Raw genomic sequence first — 16,971 nt, forward strand, 5'->3', positions numbered from 1 at the left:
TGCGGGGTGGGGGGAAGAACACACAGACACACGCACGCACATACATTGAAGCAGCAGATTTCCTTTTCTCTCAGAGTAATACCATCACTTCCTAATGGACACCCAAAATGGGATGCAATATACTGTATTTTGCCCCAAAGCAGGATTTTCTATTTACTTAACCCTGGCTCATTCAATGGTTTTGAGCCCGTTGTCCAAGGACTTGAAGAAAATAGTGGAAGACAAAGAACAGAGGTAGATGTGACGAAACAGAAGGATGGGAAGTTGGTTCAGTAAGTTTGAAGCTGAATTTAGGACCAGTTAAATATTGTACCTAAATAACCTTAATAAAAATGGAATCCATTAATCTTATTCATCAGCTATTAATTTTTAAAAAAATATCAAAATAAAATATAACTAATACTGAATATAAGAATTCTCATTGTCATTTTACGCCACTTCTGATATTAATACGTAAATATATATCACTAATTGTTATTGATATTGGAATAATTGTCTGGTAAACAAACCTATCAGCATTCATTGAATATGTAAACGTTTTATTTGCAGTACTACAAAATGCATTTTTTTATAATTGTATTAATTTCATGCGCGCGTGTGCACACACACACCACACAAATTTTAGTCGATTTTTTTTCAACTATCCTTGTTCTCTTTTCCAAAACTTAATTAAAATCAGTGCCATAACGTTGAGAAATTTATCTAAAATAAAATCAATGTTAAGTAAGTTTTTCAGGTTATTGCTCTCTCTCTCTCTCTCTCTCTCTCTCTCTCTCTTTCAGGTTATTATTTTCGTTCCCAGCAAATTTATAACTTCGCATGTAATAATTCAGTTGTCTGTTATCATCTCGACCTTTGCATGCCCATCATCAATAATGCTGCGTATTTAAATAGGAGAAAATTGAGTTAAGAAATAATCTAGAAAATGGATGAATAAAAGAATAACCTCATTTTACGGCTTTTTTTTATATCTAAAAGCATTTATACATGTATAATTACTCTCAGAAATAAACACAGAAGTGATCATTGTTTATAACCTTTTTCATCCCATTGCTGGAACTGATTGCCATTCTGTTGTTTTAATAGAATTTTGGTATCTACTATTTTTGAGTGTTTTTTTTTTTCAATAAACTTTAGCCTATGGTTCTTGGTAACAGAGATGAATTGATACTAATGGTTAATTTTTTTTTTTTTTTTTTTTGGTATCAGAATGGAAACTTGATGAGATACGTAAATTAAAAGTAAAAATTGTATAATTATAATAATTAAAAATATATTTGTTATCTCATATGGTATCGATAAGAGTTAGAGAAATTAGTTTTGAAATACATTACGTAACAATACTGAACTGATAAGTACACTCGTTTCATCTGTTTTTCCCTTTAAGATATAAGTTTAAAGGAAACTTTTGTTTTGTTAAGTAGAAAGGAATGATAAAGGACGCCTAACAGAAGCAGAGAAAAGACTCTGGCAGTCACTTAAATTATAGGTTATCTCTAGACTACTGGATTTTAGGTGATTACCGGATAAAAGGCATTTGTTGGCTCTGCATAAAACTGCATCATGCAACTTGTCTGTTATTATGTGATTTGCCTGAACAGTAAAACCTGTAAGATAACTGATAAAATAAGAGTAGAAACGGATACGCCTAATATGATTTCCTGTTTCTTACTTATAGTAATTTTGTTTTCGTGCATTCTAATTACTTAGGCTGGAATATGCGTTGCCAGCATTTGTGTGTGTGTGTGTTTATTGTCACTAAGCATTTATTTCGAGTTACTCTCAATAAATGGATTATAATGTGATGGTGTACATTGCGAATTTTACTTAAATTTGATTGATTTTTCAATTCTCATTCAAGGAGAACAGTTAAAGAGAATCAGGTACAGGATGCAGTTTTTTGTTTCTCTGTGTGTGTGATAATTTCGTTTGGATCGTTTCCATAAATTCTTCTTATTCTAATTTCGTTTTTCAAGGGATTCCCATGCTTCTTCTTATATGTTTATTATCCTTTTTGTTTGATATTTTATAATTATGAATCCACAATTAAAAACCTCTCTCTCTCTCTCTCTCTCTTTCTCTCTCTCTCTCTCTCTCTCTCTGGTCTTTCTTTTTTGAGTAATTCTTAATTCTGAAAGGTCGTAAAACTAAGTGATCCCTTAATTTTAAGTTGCAAATTTTCTCATCGTATCTTATCTTTAATATGTTAGATTCCATGTTTCGTCGCAATACAGTGGCTTGGCTTGGCTTTATATAAGCCTGATAAATGCTATGATAGGGATATATCTGTCAAATGTGAGTTCTCTGCGCAATTTGCTTTTTTATTTTTTTTTTGTGGGGAAAACCAGAGTTTTAGCAGGTGGAAGCCCTGCCAGCTTCATGTGACAATGGGTAACTAATTTTCAGTTGAAAAGCTCTTTTTAAAATCCCTCGTATCTAGACGAAATTCTCTTCTAGTTCTTTCCAAACAAAAATGTATCGTCTCTACTGACTGTGCTATGGAGGCTGTCTGTTATCTGTTTATTGAATATTTATTATCTCTTTTTCTTCTACTTCAGTAAAAATTCTCAATTTATATTTTACAATTTTAACATTGTGTCTGTATTATTTGTAAATCTGTATTACTTTCCCTTTTGTAGTTTCTCTTAGCAAGGTCCTTAATGTCAACTAAATTTCCCTTATGCTGAGACTGTTTCGAATAAACTATATTCCTGTCTTGGGTGTGAGCCAGGATATGTGATATATTATTGTCTCTGGCCTTCAGATTGATTAGACGAATATCTGTAAGCACAGTCAGTTTTTTAATTGTGAACTGTCTCAGAACTAAAAATAAAATCAATAATTGTGTATCATTTAAAAGTTTCTGTTGACTAACCCTAGCCTGTTGTGATGTCTTATTTAAATGAAAAGGAAATATTTATCTAGTGTTAGAACTTAGAAACATTAGAAACATATTTGAAAATATTTATTGGAAACCTCGATGATAGCATTCTTATTTTGTTTAGAAGTAAGATAACCAACGTAGTCTTACTTCTGCACAGAATTGACCATGGGAATAAGAAACACATTCAGGTTTTTTGTTTATTTAATTTAATTAATTAATTAATTTATTATTTATTATTATTTTTTTTTTTGTAATCAGAGAGCTTTAAATCAACTTGTTTGTTTCATGAGCATTTCTTTCACTTAATGGTGAATAAGATGAATTCCTTGTTATAACCCAAGTTAAGGAAAATTGATGCTGCGTTTTTCAGATTTTTTTTCCCCTTAAAGAAGGTATTGCCTTGTACTGATAAGATGGTCATAAATTATATTTCTCTTCTTTCATGAATCACTTAACCGTGTTCAGTGGCGGCTCATGGCTTGAAATCGTGGGGGTGCTGCAACTTTCGAAATATACATACACACTGTAAGTACAGTGTATACGTGTTTGGATAAATATCAAAATTATGGTAAAAATTAAAAAAAAAAAACATGAAAAAATATTGTTTATTATCTATAAAATTATACAATTTAGTATAATTCAAAATTCCTTAAAAATAAAATCCATTCCTTTAATTGTGATTAAAGGAATGGATTTACAATTTTTGGACACTACAATTAAATCCTTTAATTGTAATATCCAAATATTTAAGGAGACGGAGTAAACCCGATAAGCACTACGAACACTCTACTACTGGCACAAACTGCATATAAACAACAGTGGAACTGCGCGATGGGCAATTCCGTATTATGCTAATAGCTTGCATCTCAGTATGACGTGCATATGCTTGCGCGCGTAGCAATACGACACTGTGGTAAACACAGTGCTGCTAGCGTCCTTAGCCCTCCTAGTGCTACAAGATGGATTTTTATTATTTATACAAAATAAGAGAATTGTATAGGATTGTTGATGATAAAATTAAATATTACAAGCAAATAGAAATAAATTAATAAATATATTTATATATCGAGAAAAATTGGGGGTGATGCACTTCCGCAGTGCCTATGCACGAGCCGCCCCTGACCGTGTTACATCTTCAGAATGTTAGGTGAGGATTACATCAGGAACGATTGGTATCTCTGCATGTTTTACTTAAGTAGAATCTGATATTTACCGACATCTATACGCCCATTATATTCATATATTCTTTTTATATTGCGTCGTTAAACTTGAGATCAAAATATTTTACGTTTATAATTTGGTATAGGTCACTTTTAGCATGTATCATAGCGTATAGTATATATGGTAAATTTCTGTGCATTGCTGATAAGTTTAGAAATTAACTTCTATTCTCCACGCAAGACTGTTCTGAAGGGAGGTCGGCCGCCAGAGATAATTCTTCACACTTCCATTTCTGGTATGTTGCCATCTTCAAACTGAACCACGATCAGTGTTGTGTGATAAGGGGCACCGTCGTGCTGATTGGTATAAGGCACAGTCCTTCATCGTAGAATTCTATAAGTACAATATGCACACTTATAGAATTTCTCAGATTGTGCATTGTTATTCAGAACGGGTTGTATACTTCTCCATTTCATGGTTCTATCGGTAAAACCAGTAAACTAATTGCATATTACGAAAACACTCACACATCATCACACTTCTACTACCATGCTTTACAGCTGAGTCAGCGAAGTTCTGCTTATATGGTTATTGCCGGCTGCCTCCAAATTCATGTTTTGCCATTCGATGAAAATCAGCTGTAGCGTGATTCATCTCTCCAAAGTGTTCGTTTCCAGCATTTTTTTTTTTTTTTCATTTCATTTCTAGTTTTCAGCATTTCAACTGTTGCTGTGGATGAACTATTGTTTTCACATTTGAAATAGTTAAACTCCACTCCGAGTGGCATTTTAATTAACTGAACGTGATGCTTACTGATATCATCTACGTTATATAATACGTATCTTCTCAGGGGTAATAGCCTCTATTTCCATGTTCTTTGCGCCACATCTGCTGGAGGAGTTTCAATACTTTGGACAATAATGTATGTGTATCTCGTATGCTTGTTGAAAAAAGGTCTTAGTAATATCCTTTTTTAAGTAATGAAAGATAAAAATTATCATATCATGAAGTTCAGACATGATATTCAATGATATTTGCACGACTTATAGTTATTGGATATTATGACTTTCATACTTACTGTCTTACTTCTTTACAAAGTGACTAGTAAGAATAAATAAAAATGAATAAAGAAACGCTGACAGATATACACAGTTAACTTAATTTAGTTATGAAATTCAAGACAGTGAGAATTAGATGACTTGCGCATGCGACAGAACAAGGGAAGAGAGGAGTGTAAGGAAAATACTTAATGGACAATTGGTATACTTCAGAAGAGGTGGCTGTAGAAAGATCTCGGTAAGATAGGAATTGTTATTAAATGAAGCTTTGTGAAAACAGATTTAAAGAATGAATTCGTTTATTTATTGCATGAAAGTGAGTAAACCAAGTGATTAAAAAAAAAAAAAAAAACTTACAGGCTTAGTGATCCGAGTTTTCAAGGTTATCGATTGATAAGCCATAACCATAAGGCAGAACACTTATGCAAAATCTTGCGTAACTGCACACTGAGGACAGTACATAAAGGATTTGGGTACTGTCCTTTACATAGCGTTCTGCCTTATGGTTATCGCTCGTCACTGGAAGACCATAAAGATTCTGATCATTAAATTACCATTATCTGCAGGTCTTTTTTGTTTCTTGGTTTGTATTTTTTTGTCTCCCTTCATTCTCGATATCTTCTTTTCGCAGAGTCACTTGGTTACTAATAATTATTTGTAATAAGAAGCATGTAATCAGAACCAGGCCACAAAGCAGCAATACCTAATTCATTATGTGACACTGAAGAAAATTAAAGCTTCAGTGTTCATCACTGTGCCAAAAATGCCCAGTTGAGGACAGTTTTAATTAAAAAAAAAACATAAAAGCGAAATAAAAGTTTACGATATTTAGATACGGAAATTAAATCATCAATTTCCGTTCGTCTAATTTGCTTTGCTATATCTTGTTTTTTCTGACTAAAAAATACTTGTGGTATGTTTGTCAACTTCTAAACAATAGCAGTGTTTTGCATGCGCAACCCTTTCTATTAAAATACAGCTTTCTCATATCGGTAATTAAATACATTGTTAAAGTATTTAATTACCGATATGATTCAGCAGCATTCTTGACGGATAATTTGATGTGTTAATTAATTCGACATTTTAAAACCAAGACATTGCCATGACTGCTACGATCAGCTTGAAAGTGCACGTTTAAACTTTTTTTTTTTTTCTCATGCTAATTGCATGTGAAGAAGGCCTCTGATGCCTGTGGCCTACATTGCTGCAGGTCGGACATGAGTCTGTGTTACCTGAGTGTATAAGAAAGACGTCCGATCACCCACGAGATTAGAGGCCACGTCTGATGGCAATTTCCTACGATACGATCTACTTCCTATAAGACCCTAGATTCCGTGAGACAAGGTAGCTTCCCCTGCCCCCAGTACTGTCAGAGACGTTAAATGTACATTCTGTCATCCATGCTGGGAGCACACGGCTTACTCAGGTATTTCCCTGGAGCTATGAGGCGATCTCTACCGATTATCGAGACTAGCGACGTGTGCATAGATTTCCGCGTATCTTCTATTTATAGTAAGTAAATGACCGAATGCAGCAATAAACTAGCTCTTCTTAAATATCCTTTCGAAGGTGCTTATTCGCATAACCTCTTAAAAGCTGGAACCAATAGTCAGAAGCAGTTTAAGGCAGTTTGAGAAATATGGTCTTTGCTGAGATTCTCAAAATTTTCTTATCTCTGTAAAGTAAGGCATTTACAATGATTAATAATAAATCTTCAGACCTATTATACAAGATTCTCTCACTAATTAATCATCTGTTAAATTTTTAACATATGAGAAATGAATCAATGTTGGTGTAATTAGTGTGAAAGTGACATTGCTTTTTCTCTCTCTTTATACTTAAGTCGGATACTCGTATTATTGCTCTACTGAAGAACAGAACGGTTCCTATTCTCACTCGTGTTTTCTCTTCAGAATGAAATTTACTCATCTAAAAAAAAATCTCCCTCTCTTCCTCCCTCCTTCTCTCTTACTTTCTCTCTCTTTACCAGGGGCGGCTCGTGCATAGGCACTGCTGAACTGCAGCACCCCCAATTTTTCTCGATATATAAATATATTTATTAATTTATTTATATTTGCTTGTAATATTTAATTTTATCATCAACAATCCTATACAATTCTCTTATTTTGTATAAAAAATAATAAAAGTCCATCTTGTAGTACTTAGGAAGGCTAAGGACGCTAGCAGTACTGTATTTACCACAGTGTCATATTGCTACGCGCGCAATTAGCATAATGCGGCACTGCCCGTCGCGCAGTTCCACTATTATTTATATGCAGTTTGAGCCAGTAGTAGAGTGTTTGTAGTGCTTATCGTGTTTACTCCATCTCTTTAAATATTTGGACATTACAATTAAAGGATTTAATTGTAGTGTCCAAAAATTGTAAATTTTTAAGGAATTTTGAATTATACTAAACTGTATAATTTTATAGATAATAAACAATATCTTTTCATGTTTATGTTTTTTTAAATTTTTACCATAATTTTGATATTTTATCTAAACACGTATACACTGTACTTACAGTGTGTATGTATATTTCGAAAGTTGCAGCGCCTTCACGATTTCAAGCCACGAGCCACCACTGCTCTTTACATTTAAGTAGGTTATATTATTGCTCTACTGAATGAAAAGGCATATATGCCTTTTCATTCTGTTAAATTGATAATGGAATCAATAAATGTAACGTCATCATCAGGTCATAACTCTCTTTCATAATAAGAACAGGCACACAGTATATGCCTATGTGGTGAATTTTCTTCATTGTTCGTACACATAAAGATCATTAATAACTCCAATAGGACAAGATGTGATCTAGAACACATTTCATTTATTTGCAGGAAAAAGAATTCGTATTCCTAGGAAATAACAATTTTAATAAATCTGTGGCAGTGAGAACTCAGCACTTCGCACTCACGGATATTCCGCTAGAACGGGGACGGAATAATTGTTTTATAGCGTGTTTGCCTTTTGACCCACCGAATGAAGTGATGCGAATAAGGCTAACTAGACTGGATCTCGTAAAAAAACGAGGTAGTGAGAACTAGTTATATCTTGTCCGCTCCACCGGATGTCGAGGTTGATACTGCGTTTGAAGCATTTTAATTATCTCTGTTGGAGATGATGGGAAGAGGTGCTTGGAGGTGAACGCAGCATGCTACAAGTATATCCTAACCTAAAGAACTTGCTAGAGAAAGGATTTCAAGTAAATCAAAATAATCCACAAATACCTTTGGCATTTAATTTTTCACTGTTGTAAATTTCTAAAACAGTTTTTTGGAAGCTTGTATGATAAATGCTATTCGCTTTCTTTATGGCTTTAAAAATATATTATTAAGGGTTACGGAGGCCTTATAGCATGGATCTTTAAAAACTGACGATATATGTCTGTAAAATCTAGAACACTGTAGTCGAGAGTTTGAATGAAATGGAAAAGTTCCCAAAAGCTTATATAACGACAAGAATGGAGTTAACATTTTCATCATAATACTATTTTTTCAGGATCAAAATTAGCTTTAGTTTTGTTTAGACCTTATTATGAAAAATTCAGATAAAACAAAACCGTACAGAGTAGCTATGAAAAACTGTCTCACTTAGTTCCACTGTATAAAGAAAAATGTGATATTAAAGCTGAAGCAAAGAGTAATTTTCTCATAATATAATCATCGCTTTGCTTTTTGCACTAAGGATGCTTCCAGTTGCTTTTAAGCACCCGCCATTATTAGAAAGCATGTCTTTGGAAAACTCACGTTTTCCATTGTAGGATAATTAAGAATTATTTTCGCCTAGATACTTTTCAGTTCTTGTTGAAATCTTATCATAAATCTTAATTGAAAGTTATTATTAAAAAAAGAAGAAAAGAAGCTGTTTTCGAAATAAATTTTATTTCGAAATTTAATAAATTTAGCTGAAATATGGAATGAGATAATTGTGGAATATTTTTTGTTTGGATTAACAATTTAGGATTTAATAAAGAACATTATCATTTTGATAAAATTAAATACGCTTCTAGTTATCCTGCATATGACCCAACTAACCTACCTTTATCTGACTCTTAATTCATTTATATATATTTTATGTTATTTGCATGATATGTGGGTAAAATCATTTCAAACGAAGAATCGCATCCTGACTCGAGTGAATTTTTGAAATATCGTCTAATGAATTCTGAATATAAGATATTTTAAAGAATATCCAGTAATTATGGCTTACATATTATTAACATAATTTTATTTCTACGTATGTATTTTTCTTTACAAAAGTTTTATTGGTAATATATGTTCTCGTAGTAGCATTAATATGCATTTTCTTATTAGAAATTAATTTGTAAAATATATAGCGATTGGTTTTAGAAACAAAAAAATAACAGAGAGAAGTGCGATAAAAGACAACACTTTCACCTTACTCGAAGATTCTACTTAACTGATTAACCACCCCAGGTTGGTTATGTGTAATCGTTTCTTCCACAAGGAAGAAAAGCGCGGTTAAGTAGGATACGAAGTTTGAATTGCGTGACGAAATTAGGTCAGGAAAACAAATATAAGAGGTAGAGTAACATGCAAAGTAGCACATTACTGAATCTTATAAAAATAAAAATAAAAATAAAATCGTTATTTCAATATTCCTGAACACAATGTTTAAAAGAAAGAAAATTGAGAAATGTGGTCCATTAACCAGTTGGACCTACTTTATCCTTAAAAAAGCTGTTCTGCATTTTGTGGTATAGAGTCGAGTAGTAGTTGTAATATTCTGGCTGCTTCTTTAGCTGTATTTCTCGAAGTAAAAGATCGAGGGAAGCAGTTGTTTTTCTTTTCTTACGCGCCTCTCTAGCCTGTTCCACATTTATTCAATAGGATTCGGGCTAGGAGATTGTGTAGAACTTGCTACCATGCTCTCCGAACCATTCTTGAAGGTTTTTTTTTTTTTTTTTTTTTGGCTCAGTGAATAGAGACGGTATCAAAGTAAAAGATTGCTTGACCTGTGGGGTAAAAAAACAACAAAAAAACTGTTGTTATTATAACCTGTTATACATGTTTCGATAGGAGTCACAGATACGTTTGACAAGTTACATGGCTATCAAGGAAAACTGAAGACTGTTCTTCTCAACAAAAACGAAAATTTGAACAAGTGAGCCAGTGAATGTGAGTTCCAATTCTTTATGTAGTCATTTCAAGACTTGAACGATTATGGGTTATTAGGAATTTTTATTTGTTGGTACGTTTAACTTTCTTCAGCGGTCAGCCAAAATCTATGTTCCGAATTGTTTTCTGTTACAACGAAAGATGTGAATTCCCAATTATATTTTCCTAATCTTTGAATCAGACTTGAATTCTTGTTGCAGGTGCTTAAGTATCTGCAACAAGTTTAACGTGTTCGTCGACGAACACGTTGAACACAGTCTTCACTATCACAGTTGCTAGAGTCGTTGCTATCTTTAATTTTCCTAGATATACGAATTCCCTTCCACCAGATGACTTGTCTTGCTGTTAGTCACTAATATCGCCTACTCCTCCATGCTGCTTGTGGTATATTGACGAATTTTCCGTCAAGAACAATGCTTTTCTAATCAGAATGATATTCGACATACATGTAAAAGCATATCTATAGGTCTTTGGCATCTAACAGTATTTACAAATCTTGAGCCCTAGGCTGTATAGCGTACCAAACCAAAATTCTTGGTCTCATACGGACGTGCAAGGATTTTTTATCCCGCAAAACAAGCAAACTGGTCAGAAGAACATACGCAGTGTACATACATCATACACTGGCCTCATAATAGCCTTAGTTGCTTTGCCATTAAATCCAAAAACAACCAACAAGCAATCCCAAAATTCACAAGGATATTCTTCTGTGCCCAGTGGTATACTTGATTGATTTCCTCATCCAATGTTCTTTCAAAACTCTATAGGCATGTTTGCCCATAAGGAAGTTGGTTTGCAACTTTGTGAATACCTTGACGAAGATTACGAAGCGGTCTGAGTTTTTCACAAAAAAATGGTATGTTTCCTGTGTCTCTATTTAGCATATAACCTAAGATAATTAAGGTAAATTAATTTTATATGAGTCCATAAATTAATAAATTTTAAATACGAGAGATTTGAAGCTTGAGTTTTTCATTCCAGAACAACAAAGGCCAGAAAAATACACTTAACAACCACGAAGACACGATACACATAGCCTTAGTTACTTCGACCATAATTCAGACCAAATAATACCATGCCATCCACCTTTCGACAAACTAACGGAAAAAGTCAATGAAACTCAGGCGGTTGCTTTTTTGACATCACTATAGTATTTGAGAAATTTATAAGCTTCCACCCTACTATCTGCCACTTGCTGCGTTGATAGCTTTCTCTCTGGATGCACATTACTTGTAATGGTGGATCAGTTTTCATCCTCAAACCTTGCATTTAATGTTTTGGTATACCAGGGAGCTTCGTTCTTTCACCTATGCTCCTTATGCATATTAATAACCTATCCAGATAAATGCGAATCCATTCCAAAATTTTATTTTATTAACGATAGGACATCGCATTTCTCTTTTTTACTTGAAAAATATTGCTCTACACAAATCCCCAACTTCAAGAAGATCTACTTCTAGAACTCTAAATTTTGATCTCCGAACCAACTGTGATGAGATTCTGATGATTTTGTAAAATCCAGTGCTTGCAAAATTCAATCCTATCTTATTTCTCAGGAGAAGTGTTGCTTCTGTGTCATCTTGTATTCTGTCTGATTATAATTATAAAGATCTTTCTGATTATAAAGATGGTTCGTAAGATGATCATGGTATAGTCTATACTCTTAGGCTACGAAATTATATTTCCACTGACTTGAAGGTCTGATTAGTTTAAGTACTACTTTATACCACAGCCAGCCGTATTCATCTTTGTGGCTACGCTGATTGGATTGAGAATAATTTGATACTATGTCTTTAAGTGAAAAAAGTATGAGTAGCTGGCTTGATTGGATAGGAATGGTTTGTCGTTAGATGAACTGTTGCAATAAATTAAAAATTGCTGACTCATGATGAGTATGTTCTCAAGAAGACTTTGCATCTTATTTATTTTCAAGTAAGTGCGGCTGCTGTAAGCTGTTAACATTTTTAAGAACATTTTGTGACGGGATAAACATTAAAAATGTTTACAGGTTATACTCTAGCCAGAGGTCGGCAACCGGCGGCCCAAACGTGCATTTTTTGGCGGCCCATAAAAGGTTGATCATACTTATGTGGCATGTAGCCCGTATGTTGAATTATTTAAATAATATATTTTATAATATGAATAATAAATTAAAAATAATTTTATACCTATACTTCGTGATATGGCCTGTGCAACTTGGAAATACCTTGGTATTATTGAAGACTTACAAACGGAAGTATCAACAAGATTTGTTGATTTTCATAAAAATAGCATCGAAACGCGATTATGTTTGAACTCTTTTAATGTCGACATTGATGACGTACCAAACAAACTACAGATGGAAGTTTTGGAATTACAACACAATTAAACATTAAAGAACGCATTTAAATTTGAAGTATTAATCAGTTTCGCAAAAAAAGGTGATAGTCACATTTGGAAGCATATATTTGCGAAAAGCATTTTTTTTCCCATGAGTTTTAGAAAAAATAAATTTTCTTCTCGACTGACTGATAACATTTGCATGCTTCGATTCGAATTTGCACCTCAGGTTATAAAGCGGATCTAGTCTTCACATTAAGCAGGGAAACACACATATTGTCATGCATAAACTATATTACATTGTTTTTATGTGATAATTTTTCATTGAGTTTCATTTTCATGCTTGTTTCATATCTGTACTTGAAATATTTCTGTGTTTTTTAAAATTGATATAATAAAAATTGATAACTTAAGTATTTTTTTCACTCACTATTTTCTCTTAATTAAACGCTTGCGGCCCGATTATTAAAAATAAAAATTGAACGTGACCCGCGACTCTGAAAACGTTGCCGATTTCTGCTCTAGGCAGTCGGTTATACATGCACATCTTTTTACATAATGAGCCTGTGCATTTCCGAAATGGCTCTTGTTTGGAACTGCGCACTGGCAGAAGCTGCTGTGATTATTCTTGATAAAGAAAAGCTATGTTCAATCCATGTAAGTGAATTTATTCCATAAAGAATATAAAAGGAAGTTATATATTGAATATTCTCGCTTTAAAATGTTCTACCAATTAACGAAGGCATGAAAACTACGTAATCAGTTTTGATAGAATAACTTTTTAAAAAAAATATTAGGGATAGTGGTAGTGCCGTGTCGTCTTTCGTTTTAATTTTATATGGCACAGCTATTGTGTAAGTAGAAATGCTAATCTCTTATCAAAACTCGTATTGGTCGTCTGAACAATTTAGGTATAGACTTTTTTATGCTCTGGATGAGATTGATCTTTCCATCTTAATCTTGGACGTCCACGGTCTCTTCTATCTGTAAGTTTATATTCTAGTGCTAATTTAGGAATCCTATTGTTATTCATTCTTTTTATCTAGTGTAGCCAATTTTACTGGCCAATTCTTCTATTTCTTGTATTATGTTTTTTGTATGTAATCGTTCTCTTATTTCTGTGTTTTTCTTTTTATCTAATCTAGTGAGTCCCAGGAGAGGTCTTAGAAACTTAAACTTCATCTGTGCTGCTTCCAATCTTTGCCTGTTTTTTTTTTTTTAGAATCCCAGTTTCACTTCCAAATTTGAGAGATGTTTTAGAGGTCATATTATATAATCTTAATTGAGTTTCTTTAGTCATTTATTTTTCAAAATTTATTTTAATTATGGCATTCATTCATTCTATTGTAAGTTTGTAGTCTTTCTTCCAATTGCAAATCAGTATTGAATTGCGAGATTATATTTCCTAAGCATTTGAATTCCGTAACTTGTTCTATTATTTTATTGTAAGGCATTTTACCTTTTTGAATGGTGTTTCCTCACATTGCCATAGCTTTCGTTTTTGTTTCAGAGATTTTCATTTTAAATAGTTTTGCTATTTCATTTAGATGGTTAATTGCAATTTGGAGTTTGTCTTCTGAGTTTGAAATTAGTACTTGATCATCTGCATAAAGTATTGTATTTAGCTGTTTATTATTTGTTAGTTTAATTTCATCTTGGACAGTTGTTTTCCATTCTTTTAGGAATCTGTTTATATAAATGTTGAATAGGATTGGGGATAAGCCACAACCTTGTCTTACTCCTTTATTTATAGTTATAGGTTCTGATAATGTAACATCTGCAAATTCGATGCAAAATTTTGTTTTTCTATATAGACTTTTTATTGCTTTAATTAATTTAGGAGGTATTTTATCGTCTTGTAATATTTTCCAGAGTAAATTTCTGTTCAAGTTATCATATGCCTTTTCATAGTCAATAAATAGAAGGAAAGTGGGCAAGTTAAATTCTTTTCTTTTTTCTATGATCTGTTGCATTGTGAAAGAGGCATCTGTGCATCCTCTCCCTCTTCTAAAACCACACTGTTCTTCTTCTAAATAATTTTCTGTATGTTTAATTAGCCTGTTCTTTAAGATGTTTGCATATAGTTTAGGTGCTCTAAACTTTTACTATTTTCCAAAACTCTTATTATTTTCTGCAAAAGTTTTTAAAAATGCCGGTCTGTTAACAGCATAGTGTTATGTTTTTTTCCAAGCATCTGTCTTGGCGAGATTTTTATTTCTTCGTATGGAGTCCCCCCCCCCCCTTTCTCCCCCCGTCCCTTAGGACGTGTTGAGCTCCGCCCTCATGGGGGGATTAGTATTTATGACTGTAGATTCACGTATGTTCACGGGGCTGGTTTGCCTGTTCTAAGGGACGAAAAATCCGAGTTTCCGGGCGAAAAAAAAAACATCTACCTCCATATGAGATCGGCTAACTTACCTTTAATAGAAAAAGACAAGATATAGGTTCCTTACGTCATGGACGGAAATCGAACTCAGGTCTTTCCTTCCAAAGGGCTTCATGTATACCGACTAAGCTACTCTGGTGAGATGACGTGACATATTTTCCGATTTATATATATTAGCATTTATATATTTAGATTACAATTTTATTTTAACCTAATACAACTTTTATTTAATAGAAAGTTGGATTTTTTCTCATATTTTCTCACGTACTCTTCCCTTCATCCAGATGCGCAATAATACAATATTATTCTCCATTTGTGAAGACAGTACTCTTTTGGTCACACATCTAAATTACAGAAAGAGCTACCACAATGCAACGGTTTATTTTCTGGCGAAGCGGATAGAAACGGAATCCAGTGTTGGTACCATCACGTGCCAGTCCATGGCGTTCAATCTAACAATTTTCATCTTAAGAGATAAGAACCATTTTGCGATTTTGATGAAATTCAGATAGGAATTCGTTACATATTCGTTTTTGGTTGAGATCGGACAGTTTATTCTGAGAGAGAGCAACCCACTTATAAACAAAAAAAGCATTTTTCTATAGGTTATATTTACTACACAGATGACATTAACATCATGACAAGAAGCCAACAGAAAGTATTGAAACATATTTGGAATTAGAAAAATTAGTACACGAGAACTAGGCATAATCGGTTAACTTGATACAAGTGTCAAAATTGGAACCACCTTGATATAGAAAAATTGAACCATTTAAATTTTTAGGAGTAATGATCACAAACCAACCAAATGAGATGGTAGAAGTTCAGAATCGAATAAAGAGGAATGATTGGCTTTTTATTCTCTCTCATGTGTGCTCATTTCAAAAGATATTCATTGAAAGATTAAAGTAAAAATATGAAAATCGATAATTCGTCCAGTTGCTCCTATGGATGCGAAACCTGGATATTTACGGTGAGGATGGAGAATTTGATTTCAGTTTTTGAAAGGAAAATCCTAAGAAAAATATTTTGGTCCAGTGAACGATAATGGTCTCTGGAGGATCAGATGCAACCCTAAGTTATATCAACTTTAAAAAAAAAAAAAATTGTTAAGATAGCAACATCATATTATAATGTCCAAACTGGAGAAGTAAGGCTTTGGACAGATGTGGATGAAGGTAACACATCCAGGAGGCCAAGACTTGATTTGGGCTGTAGAGCCATAGGAAGAAGAAGAATATTTAGCACGTATTTTTGTTAGCAGAACACGAGCAAACTTTTACTGGCATGTGCTATGTAATAATACTTGTATGCTATGTACTTCTTTTGCCTTTTCCCAATTCTTTTTATGGATGGTGTTTTTAGTTTAGGTTCGTTACATATTAATTCTATACTCTGGTTGGCTTGGTTGGTCAATGTCAGGCAGTGTATATCATCGATTATAAAAAACCGAATTTTCGAGAAAAGAAGTCCTACTACCTCCATACTGAAAGAATAACTCACCTTCAGTTGAAAAGTTCTTATAAAGACTCCTCTTGTACTGTGATGGCAATCGAATCCAGGTCTTTCCAACTAAAGAGCATTGTCGCTATAGACTGAACTATGGGACCTTGCGTTATTGTTACTAGTTACTGTTGTTAGTAGTTTTGAGAGAGTTCAGTGAATGGAGGTCTCATTACGAGAGTAGAGGCGCGTTCAATGTAAGAGTTCAGTGTCTCTTACATTGAACGGCTTACTGATTTTACATTACATTTTTATTTATCCGTATGCGATAATTAATGAGACTGTGCTTTGAAACGTTTTGCACGACTTTTATTGCTTGAGAATCACATGAGATCGTTCAAAATAATACCGCATGACCTCCAAAGTACTGAGATTAGAATTTCCACTGGACAATAGGTCTTGTTTTATGTTTCATAGTGGCGGATGGAATTACTATAAGTAAAATAAAGAAATATAACTACGTCAAACGGTACATTATCTTCAAACATGGTCACTATGTATTATTTTAACTTATCGGTGTT

At 33.3% G+C, this 16,971-nt stretch overlaps 1 protein-coding gene across 2 annotated transcripts in view; it reads left to right on the plus strand.

Annotated features, from left to right (window-relative positions):
• LOC150095389 (uncharacterized) overlaps positions 1 to 16,971 on the plus strand; it is a 613,991-nt gene that overhangs the window by 21,914 nt on the left and 575,106 nt on the right. The window lies entirely within an intron of this gene.

This window comes from Typopeltis vanoorti, chromosome 20, assembly GCF_054136105.1.
Source record: "Typopeltis vanoorti isolate ZY-2024b chromosome 20, IOZ_Tvanoo_1.0, whole genome shotgun sequence".
Lineage (NCBI taxonomy): Eukaryota > Metazoa > Arthropoda > Arachnida > Uropygi > Thelyphonidae > Typopeltis > Typopeltis vanoorti.